The 10747-nt window shown below is 41.8% G+C and overlaps 1 pseudogene; it reads right to left on the bottom strand.

The window, feature by feature from the left end:
• Positions 1-3107: 3107 nt before the first annotated feature.
• LOC145408173 (uncharacterized) lies at positions 3108-3942 on the bottom strand (annotated as a pseudogene).
• Between the last annotated feature and the right edge of the window lie 6805 nt (positions 3943-10747).

The raw sequence follows: 10747 nt of genomic DNA, 5'->3' as shown, positions 1-10747 counted from the left end.
CGTTCAGTGATGAATTATGCAAGCCCTGCCTGGGCTTCTAACCTCACCAAAACACACTACAACACTCTACAGACCATACAGAACAAGGCCCTAAAAATAATCACAGGCTGCACAGCTACTACATCCACAGACCACCTACATCAAGAAACCAAAGTCCTCAAAGTCAAGGATCACCTAGACATGAGAGGCACCCAGTTTCTTGCTGCAGCCTCCACAGACCCACAACATCCACTACAGTACATGGCAGCACATCCACCCACACCAAGGAACGTCAAAACAACACCCAGTACATGATACCATACACAAATACTGTCATCTCTCCCCCCTCGCCCACCTCAGACCAGCTTTCAGAAGCATATCCACGCTCAGATCACGCGCCGCTCCATTCAGTCACTTAAAGACAACACATAGCTGCATGCATGGCCTCCTGACATCCACCCTTCTGAATCCTATTATCCTCTTGAGGACAGGGTCCACCTGGCCAGGCTGAGATGTGGGCACCATCCAGCCCTCTTAAGCTACCAGAAGAGGCTGGATGACTCTGTCGCTGATGCCTGTCCAGGATGCAGCACAGCACCTCATACTATTAAGCACATTATGAAAGACTGCATTGCACACAATCACCTACGCCAACAACACAACATACACTCTTTGAGAGTGCTGTGGGAAAGCCCAGTCTCGGCCATGGCCTTCCTTAGGGACTCGGGGCTGTTCGGCCAGACTGCCTAGGGAACAACTACTACTACTACTACTACCACTACTGCTTGCCATAGTTGGCACTCCTCAACACCGGTGCATAACTCAACCTGTCTTTCAGCTGCGCAAAAGCCTTTGCTTCAGTCTCCTCCCAGTACTTGGTCACATCTGCCCTGGACTTCCCACTCATCAGCACATGCAGTGGTGCAGCTACTTGAGCAGAATCCTTTACAAATCTCCTGTAAAATGAACAAAAAGCTACAAATCCCCTGACATCCTTAACAGTACGTGGAGTGGGCCACTTCAGCACGGCATGAATTTTCTCTGGGTCCGTGTTGATCCCGTCCCCAGATATGGTAAACCCAAGGCACTTGACCTGAGGCTCTAAGGTGTGACACCTGGATGGCTTCAGCTTCAATCCATGTTTCCTCAGAAGCTCAAACATACCTTCCAATCTATCCACATGTTCCTCCACATCCTAAGAAAACACCAGCAAATCATCCAAATACACCAAAGAGTCACAAAAATCAGATCACTATATGCATGTTTCATAAATCTTTGGAAAGTTGGTGGACTGTTGGACAACCCCATTGGACATTGCACATACTGATGGTGTCCAAACGGTGTACGAAACCTGTCTTAGGCCAATCCTATGTCCTCACCCTTATTTGATGGCAACTTGCTGTTGAATCAGATGAGGAAAATACTGTGCCCCAGCCAATGCATCTAACGTGCCTTGCACTCTTGGCAGTGGGAAAGCATCTTTCACGGTAACATCAGTCAATCTCTGGTGGTCTACAGAAAGTCTCAATGATCCGTCTTTTTTCCTCACCAACACTATAGGGGCCACGTAAGGGCTCACACTGTCCTCTATCACCTCTTGCTCTAGCAATCCCTTTACGTGAGCCTTCACTTCAGTGATACAAGAGGGAGGCAAAGGTCTGTATGGCAGTCAAATGAGCACGTAACTGCGAAGATGAATTTCATGCTCCACTCATATAGCACACCCTAAATCCTGCTCATCCTCTGCATTTACACTCTGATACTCATAGAGCGGCCTATCCAGCATCTCCAACTGCCCTGGATCAGCTTGACCTATCCACATGCGCCCCTAGCTAGTTCCTGAACTCCCGAGTCACTTCTGGGGACACAGGCTCTGCTGTTGTGTGTCCATGAACCCGTCCAACTGTGATCTCCCACCCATAGGATACCTTGGCCACTTTCCATTGTGGCCTGAGCCGCACATTGGTTTTCCCCAAGTTACCCACTGACACCCATCGTTCTCCATTAACCTCTCTTGTATAACTGGGAAACATGCACACACCTTCCGGCACCCAGTAACCATCAGCCTGCTCTAGGGGTTCCATTAACACACTATCCACATTCACTTTATGCAAGCTTCCCATAAACACTTTCAGCACCCTTCTGGTACCAGCAGGAACCACCGAATCTTGACACTGCTGCACTACAGTCCATCCCAGCGGTTGTTGCAGCACTCTTAATCTAACCTCTACTGCATGAACACACCTTCCCCACTTCTCACCCAACCCTACCTGCCTCTGGTGTGCTGCCAGCCAGTCACAAATTCTGTCAAAACATTCATCTCCAGCAGCACTGGCAAATGAGTCCCTTGAACCACTCCAGGCTTCCCAGCGCTGCATTTTAGAGAGAGTCCACTATTCTTAACCCGTTAACTGCTCATGTCGGTTTTTTGGAGGTGTCTGTGGTGTGCAGACATAAGGGTGAAAATGAAATTTCCCAAAGGCCAAATTTTGTCTTTGGAATTGAGAGAACACATGCCAAAGTATATAGTAACGAAATATTAGCTCAATATTTACCTTGGTAAAGCCATGGATGAACATTGATGTGTCTGATTCCCTATTGGAATGTATGGTTTTCGTTTTCTTTTTCGGTTTCGGTTTCGGTTTTGAAGGCTCAAACATACTTGCATGGGTCAGCCTTGGTCACCATGGCACTATACTCAAAATTCACCTGTGCAGCCAGGGCTGTTTGAGCAGTCACACTTGGAACAGCCCAGGCTGTATAGAGCAGTTAATGGGTTAATAACTCTAACCCCCAACCTCCACATCCACCTGAATATAACCCAAACATGGAATCTCCATTCTGTTTGCATCTGTGATCCAAATGTCCACCCCATGAATCGCAGCCTGTTGTGCAAGAGGATGCTTCTTTGTACCATTCCTCTGTCACCAAGCCTACCTCAGCACCAGAATCACCCATAGCCGCAGCTGACGTACCATTTACCAACACCACAACTACCAAAGTCTTCCCCAACGGCTTAACTTCCTTCTCTCTCTCATCACCTGTTTCATCAGCACCCTTCATTAAACTAACCAGAGCCATCTGGTTGGGGCTTGTAGTAGTAGTCCTTGAGAACTTGCCCGCAGGCCTCAAGGATTCCCGTTTTCCGACCCCATGGCCAAAAAATCCTTGAACTGCTCACATTGAAAGCCCAGATGTCCTTGCTGTCCACACAATGAGCATGGTGATGATGACTGAGTGCTTCTCACAACCCTTTCTGGTTTCCCTCCACTGTTTAGCTCTGCCTCCTTTCGACGGATCTGCTTAGCCTCGCATACTCTGACTGCTGCATGCTGTACTAACTCTTCCCACTGCACCTGTGACTGCTTCTTCCACCATTTTCGTAGCTTCACTCCAATTTTTCTGTCCCTCAAGTTCCAACAGGACCAGGTGTACAATAGCCACTGTCTATCTTCCTGCGTTCTACTCCTCACTTGCAGCATTTTCTTTTCAATTTCACACAGCGGATCAGCAAATTCCCACACACCTTCATGCTTTTGTTGAACATGAGCATGCAACTGTTTTTCTAATTCCAGATAACTCAACTTCTGTCCAAAAACATTCTGCAGGCAAGCAACCAACTCTGAGAGACTTCACTTGACTGTTCCAAACTCTTGTCAATGCTGGCCTTTCCAAAAATCCACACAGGTATTTAACTGCCTTCTCTCCTTGCAGCCCTGTCAGGACTACACTCTCTTCAGCATCCCTCACCCACTCATCTAATTCATAAACCTTACAAAATTTCCCAGAAAACTTCAGAATGGTAGGGGTCTGCCTGCTAAACGCCATTCCCTGTGGCTGCTTACTATGAGCCATTTCATGTCCTAATTTTGTCACAACTACTGCCAACTGCCCACTAGCATTAAGGAGGTCACTCACAGCATCAGATTCACCTCCCACAACACCCTGGTTGTCCTCCTCCATTTCCATGGACTTCACAAAATATGTATCCTCCTCCCCCAACACAAACAAAATTTTCTACATGATTCTTCCCATTTCACAAACAAATCAACACTCCAGAACTCACCCACGTCACAAACAGTTAAACAATCCGGGGCTATGCTCTACAATGGACCCAAGCAGGAGTTGTCAAAACCATACCCAAAAGGCGTGTGACTAACTACGCTCTGCTACCAATTCTGTAATGAGTCAAAAAGCTGCCTTCCCAGCCCCAAGGCCCACCTGTACTCACCACGAGTGACAAATGACATAAAAAAAATGATACCTCCTGCTAGGGTGCAAGGAAACACTGTTTCTAACCACAGTTTACTTAGGATATTATAAACAGCGTCTTTTTTTCTGTCTTATAGCATATGCAAGTTCACATATCTCCCCAAAACCCAAAACCTGTCACTGTATTCAACCCACATAAAAAACACTTATGTCAGTACCCGGCACTGTATCCAACCTACATAAAAACACCAAACCTGAGTTTACTAATTACATGTGTATCATAGCATACACAAGTCCACTTATCTCCCCAACCCAATACCAGCCACTGTATCCAACCCACATATAAACATTTTCTGGGTTCACGAATTACCAGTACATAATTATGTCTCATAACATACTCAAGTCCATTTATCTCCCAAGACCCAATACCTGCCACTGTATCCAACCCACATAAAAACACTTTCTTGGGCTCTCTAATTACATGCCTCACAACATACACAAGTCCACTTATCTCTTACACTCGTGCAGACTTCCGCCATGCTGGTGCACTACAACAGGTACCCAAACCAGAGCGGTTTCAGGCTCACAGAGGTCGATGTAACAGGCACCACACTCCACTGGCAGGAACACCACAAAACCGACTCCCAGAACCGCCAAGCCGGAGGCATCACAGGATGACCTGTCAGAGCCTGCCAGTCCACACAACACCTCCTCAACCTCCACTGCTGTTGCGCCGCCATGTCACATTTCCTTTCATTCATTCATTCATTCCTCAACCTCCAGACAACTCCTCGTACTCCAGACAATTCCTGCTATGCACAAAAACAAAGCCCTCCAAGCTATCTGGCCTAAGTGTTCCCTCCTCCCTCTCACCACTGACCACGCATCGTCCCCCAAACAAAAACACTCATTTTCCTCCTTACCTAGCCCCTGAGCCAGCTAGCCACGTAACTCAAACATCATATCTCACCTTCTCACACATAGATAAGATTGAAAAGGTACATAGGACTGCTACAAGTTGGGCACCAAGTTTAAGGGACCTAAGCTATGAAGAAAGACTTGAGATATTAAACCTACCAACATTACGGGACAGAAAAAGAGGAGACATGATTATGTTGTATAATTGAATCACAGGAAAAGAGAAAATAGATGTAAATGAGTGAATAACCTATGAGGAAGCAACATAAAGAGGACACTGTAGAAGACCGTACAAAAAGAGAGGTGATAAAGATGTAAGGAATTTCATTTTCCCAAGTAGAGTAGTTGATCAGTGGAATGCACTACTGAATGAAATAGTGTGTGCCAAATCAGTTCATTATTTTAAAGACATGTATGCTAAAAATGTTTCAAAACACGGGACAGTACGAGCTTGACTCATTCCTGTAAAGATACAGTTAAGAACATAGTCATCCTCAACCACTCAACAATTTACTTAGTCACTTCTGTAGTAACACACACACACACACACACACACACACACACACACACACACACTCTCTCTCTCTCTCTCTCTCTCTCTCTCTCTCTCTCTCTCTCTCTCTCTCTCTCTTTCTCTCTCTCCCTCCCTCCTCCCTCACTCACAGGCTTAGTGGTAACGCTCTCACCTAGCATCTGCTAAGACGGTGGTTCACGCCTTGCTCAGGATGCGAAAAGTTTCTCTGACGAAGCAGATGGGTACTGTCCCCCTTGAGCAAGGGGATGGGTGTGTGCGTGTGTGAAGGTCAAGCCTTTGCCCTTAGATTGGACTATATGAGCTCTCAGCTTTCTTTTGGGAGGGTAGGAAGCTGATGATCACAACCATCACGTGATCCTGACCGACTCAGCGAATTACACACACACACACACACACACACACACACCAAGGGATTCAATCTAGACGGACGTGTGACACCGGCGCTCCGTACCAAATCATCATGGCCAGTGGCATTACCTAAATAGTATCTTTGTATGAGTCAAGCTCAGTACCAGGTTAGACTAAATGACTTCATTATAAAAAGGAAAAAAATAATAAGTTTAAACAAGACTTGTAAAAACAGGAAATAGAACCAAGACGAAAGAATACGCTGAGTCATCTCTGAGGTTTGTTTAGACTACAACAAGACGGAGATCGTAAGTATATGCTTTGCACCTTAAGTATTGCAAAATGGATACATACTTCAGTAAAACAAATTTGGAAAAGAAAAGGGATAAAGGTAAAAAGCAAAATGATGATTTCTACCAAGAACTGGTTGAAGTAGAGACCCACAATAGACTGGTTGAACGTGTAAACAAACTAGAAATGGCTTTCAAAAATGAAATTGATGAAATAAAGAAGCAGTAAGGATTTGAATTTCATAAAAAGCAGACTTTCCTGATCTACCAGATGACCCGCCGACATGTCATAGAAGTACCCCCGCTAATACCAATACACCAGTCCTGTATGAGACAGCCCTAGCATGTATTCAATATGGACGGTGGGTGTTAGCGCTGAAGTGGTGAGGTGTATGATATGTAGGAGGACTACTGGGCCTTGAGAGCAGGCTGTGAAGCCTATGCCCAGAGTCGGACACATAAAAAAAAAAAAAAAAAAAAAAAAGATGCACTTGCAAAAGGAAGAAATAGAAAAACTAGGAAGGGAGGCCAATAAGAAAGACACAACCATCAGTGAACTAACCGTGGAATTGAGTGCACTTAGGAAGAAAATGAGTGAAATGGCAAGTACAGTAGTCAGTCACGAGAGTGTTATGGAAGAGTTAAAAAATGACACAGAAACAATTAGGCAAGTTAGCAGTCTTATTGACCAGAGCAGTGATATTGAGAAGATAACACAAGTAAATGAAGCTGTGCAAAGCTACAAAAATGATGTAGAAACCACGTATGCTGAAATGGTGAAAGTAAAGAAAGACTTAGAAACAAGGGTGGAGGAAAAAAGCATTAAAAAGGAGGTGAAAAGAATAATCCAAAACAATCCAAAGTTAGTCAGAGATTCAGTAGAGATAAACAAATCATTAGTAATCACTGGTATAGAAGAGGATGAAGTTAAAAACAAGATCACAAGAGACAAAAAGGAGATGGCAAATGTAATGAGCTTACTGAAAGAAGTATCAGAGGATATCTGTAGTAAAGACATAGAGGAACACAAAAGGTTAGGGAAATACGAGAAAAGCAAGACAAAACCTCTAAAGGTGACTTTCCAGAGTGTAAACACTGTGGAAGAGATACTAAAAAATGCAAAGAATCTTAAAGAAAAAGAGGAGTTCAAAAATGTATGGATAAAAAGATGCCTAACACAAGAGGAACTGGAATTACTGAAAGAGAAAAGGGAGGAAGCAAAAACAAAAAATGAGGGAAGATCAGAAGAGGAGAAGAAGAAATTTTTTTACAAAGTAATAGGATTGCAGGTACGAAAGTGGTACACAAACAGGATGGAAGAAACAGGAGGAATGTAGTAGAACCATGTCTTGACAAGTATATAAACAAGATGATAAAGTTCATGTACTCAAATGTGGATGGAATGGTATCTAAATTACTAGAGATGAATGATTATGTCAGAGAAAATGAACCACAAATAATATGCCTGACTGAAACAAAATTAACACCAAGGATATCCAATGACATACTAAACTTAGAGGAATACAATATATGGAGAAGAGATAGAAATTTTAAAAAAGGAGGAGGAATTATAATATTAACTAAGAAAAATCCAAAAGTCAAGGAAATAAAACTTAGATATACCATCACAAGTAGAACTGATTGCAGTAGAAATCGACACATCTGAAGGTAAAGTAATTGTAGCCAATTTGTACATGCCACCCAGATCAAACACATGGGAAAGAGACGAATATGAGGACCTGGCAGAGAGTACAATTCAGAGTATAAGATCATTGCTACATAAAATGGAAGAGAAATCGGAAAGAATTATACTAACTGGGGACTTCAATACAAATATAAATTGGAATACTCTAGATATAAATAGCCAAGAAAGCTGTTGGGACCAAAAGCTCCTGGATCTCGTACAAGAGTTTTTCTTAACGCAACATGTGAGGGAAACCACCAGAAAAAGAGGACTTGATGTACCTTCAGTGCTAGATCTAATATTTACTAGGCAAGAAAATGACATTGACAGTTTAATATATCACCCTCCACTCGGCAAAAGTGATCATGCAGTACTAAATTATAACTTCAGGATAGCATGTGACATAGTAAACAGCAATGACAGTTACAAAAAGAGCCTAAACTATAAAAAGGGAAATTATCAAGACCTAAAGAAGTATTTCTTAAAAGTTGATTGGGAAAATGAGCTTAGAGGACAAGATTTAAATGCTGTATATAAAAAATTCTGTGAATTTTATGAAATAGGAGTCCAGAAGTACATCCCACAGCACAAAGAAGCAGATAAGAAAATAAAGAAATGGTTCAATACAGAATGTAAAAAATCAAAAGAAAGAAGAGATTTGTTGTGGAATAGATACAGAAGACACAATAGTGAAAGGGCGTATAATAATTACAAACAGACAAGAAACGACTATACAAGAATAAGGAGGGAAGCCCAAAAACAGTTTGAGGAGGATATAATAAATAAAAGTAGTGATCAACCAAAGCTGTTTTACAGCTATATCAGAAGCAAAACCAAAGTAAAAGATATAATACAATCCATTACGGACGAGGGAATCACTTATACACACGAGAAAGATATTTGTGAAGCACTAAATAAGAATTTCCAATTAGTTTTTACAGAAGAAAAAAATTTTGAGAGGGACTATGTGGAACACGCATGTCCACACATACTACCAGATATACAAATAGCAGAAAAAGTAATACAGGAGGAGTTAAATAGATTAGACAGAGGAAAAGCAAGTGGTCCTGATGAATTTTCATGTTGGGTATTACGAGAATGTGCAAAGGAGTTAAGTAAACCATTATTTATAATTTTCAAGAAATCCTTGACCCAAGGTAAACTACCTGATATTTGGAAAAAAGCAAGTATTGTCCCCTTATTCAAGAAAGGAAATAGACAAAATCCACTGAACTACCGACCAGTATCACTGACCAGTGTTGTAAGCAAGGTATTAGAAAAACTTATAAGAAAAGCTTGGGTAAATCATCTAGAAGAACACAGTATGATAACAGAAAGACAGTTTGGTTTCAGAAAAGGAAAATCATGTGTTACTAATCTGTTGAGCTACTATGACAGAGTAACAAACACAGTACAGGAAAGGGAAGGATGGGTGGACAGTATCTATTTAGATTTCAAGAAAGCTTTTGACACAGTACCACACCAAAGACTTTTATGGAAATGTACCATCAAGGAGGAATTCGAGGCAAACTGTTTTGTTGGATGCAAGACTCTCATAAAAAGAGAAATGAGGACAGTACTAAGAGGAAACTACTCATCATGGAAAGAAGTGACTAGTGGAGTACCACAGGGTTCAGTGCTGGCACCAATCATGTTTTTAGTGTATATAAATGATATAAACAGTAACACTGGAAATGAGAGCTATCTGAATATGTTTGCAGATGATGCAAAAATACAAAGGAGAATTACTAACACAGACTCTTGCAAAGAGCTACAAGAAGAATTAAATAAACTTCATGAATGGAGTAGCACGTGGCAAATGGAATTCAGTGTGGACAAGTGTCATGTAATCAAGTTTGGTAAAAGTGGAAAAAAACCTGATTGGGATTATAAGTTTGGAAATAAAACCCTATACACATCAGAAAGAGAGAAAGACCTAGGTGTGATTATCAATAACAGACTATCTCCGGCTGACCACATCAGCGAGAAGGTACGGAACATGTATACACTGCTTGCAAATATGAGAATAGCATTCACATACATAAATGAAGACATGCTAAGAAGGATAATAACATCATTCATTAGACCAACCCTGGAATATGCATCAGTAGTCTGGAGTCCTCATCTAAAAAAGCACATAGACAAGATTGAAAAAGTTCAAAGGGCCGCTACAAGATGGATACCAAGCTTAAGGGACCTAAGCTACGAAGAAAGACTAAATAAACTGAATCTACCAACTTTACAGGAGAGAAGGAAAAGAGGTGACATGATAATGCTATATAAGTGCATATCAGGAAGGGAGAAAATAGACATAAATGATTACTTAACATATGGAGAAGCATCAGCAAGAGGACACTGCAAAAAACTGCATAAGAAGAGAGGTGATAAAGACGTAAGGAAATTCAGTTTCCCAAACAGAGCAATTGATCAATGGAATGCACTACCGAATGAAATAGTGTGTGCCAAAACAATTCACAAATTTAAGGATATGTACATTAATATGGTTTAAGACACGGGACAGTACGAGCTTGACTCATTCCTGTAAAGATACAATTAGGTACAATTAGGTAAGAACACACACACTGATAAATGAACTTTTTTACAACTTGGTAAGCTCTGTTCATTTTTTAATTTTCTTTTCGAAACTGGGAGATTTAAACCTATAATTTGGACTCAAAAAATGTTAGTAGAGGCTTCCTTTAACTTTCCATGATTATAAACAGTGGTATGTTGTGTTGGAGGTTCTGACGAAGTCACTTTTACACTGCTGCTTGACCTGCC

This window comes from Coenobita brevimanus, chromosome 76 (assembly GCF_032717465.1).
Source record: "Coenobita brevimanus isolate Jiangsu-jjx chromosome 76, ASM3271746v2, whole genome shotgun sequence".
Classification (NCBI taxonomy): Eukaryota; Metazoa; Arthropoda; class Malacostraca; order Decapoda; family Coenobitidae; genus Coenobita; species Coenobita brevimanus.
Note: the sequence above shows the minus strand (reverse complement) of the source record. Positions and strands in the feature narration are given on the sequence as shown.